The sequence below is a fragment of the Penaeus japonicus genome, unplaced genomic scaffold, assembly GCF_977035675.1.
Source record: "Penaeus japonicus unplaced genomic scaffold, GWHDUDI00000001_assembly GWHDUDI00000040, whole genome shotgun sequence".
Classification (NCBI taxonomy): domain Eukaryota; kingdom Metazoa; phylum Arthropoda; class Malacostraca; order Decapoda; family Penaeidae; genus Penaeus; species Penaeus japonicus.
Window position 1 is genome coordinate 22,087,013 of NW_028234442.1, and position 525 is coordinate 22,087,537.

A 525-nucleotide genomic window follows, 5' to 3' on the forward strand; every position below is an offset into this window, starting at 1 on the left:
TAACAACAAAGTCTAATCATTAAGTGTATAATTTTACATAAAATAAAAGCTCTTATAACAATACGAGTCTATATACTCTCTCTGTTAGTGATGACATCTACCAAATCAGTTGTTTTTTTCGACTGTTAATCTGTGTATATGTGGCATGTACCAACCTTGAGGTAATAGTTTATCACCTTTTATGTCAGTCTTGCTAAATATATACGATATACTTTGTATTACTGTTTACTATCCTTGTGTGTCTATATATACGTACATTGTAATAAATACTGATTAAGACCATTTCCACTGTTTTTATTTGTTTTATTTGTTTGTTACATAATCATGGTTGGTACAATAGATCTCGTAAAGTGTACGCAAGACTTCTTTACTTATATTAAGTACTTAAGCGATTATTCTGTCTACTAATATACTGTACAAGTATTATACTCCGTAGGGCTAATGTACTGTGCACTTTATAATGAATGCGGGGGCTGGAGTAAAGTCAAAGCCCCCCCCCCACCACCCAAGTGACACACCTGATGT

General features: G+C 33.1%; 1 protein-coding gene across 1 annotated transcript in view; it reads left to right on the forward strand.

Moving 5' to 3' along the window:
- Positions 1-291, forward strand: part of LOC122246845 (uncharacterized) — an 8,909-nt gene extending 8,618 nt beyond the window's left edge. The window contains exon 5 of the mRNA XM_043005610.2: positions 1-291. This exon is cut by the window's left edge and continues 1,212 nt beyond it. The gene's annotated coding sequence lies outside the window, so the exon portion shown is untranslated.
- The last annotated feature ends 234 nt before the right edge of the window (positions 292-525 follow it).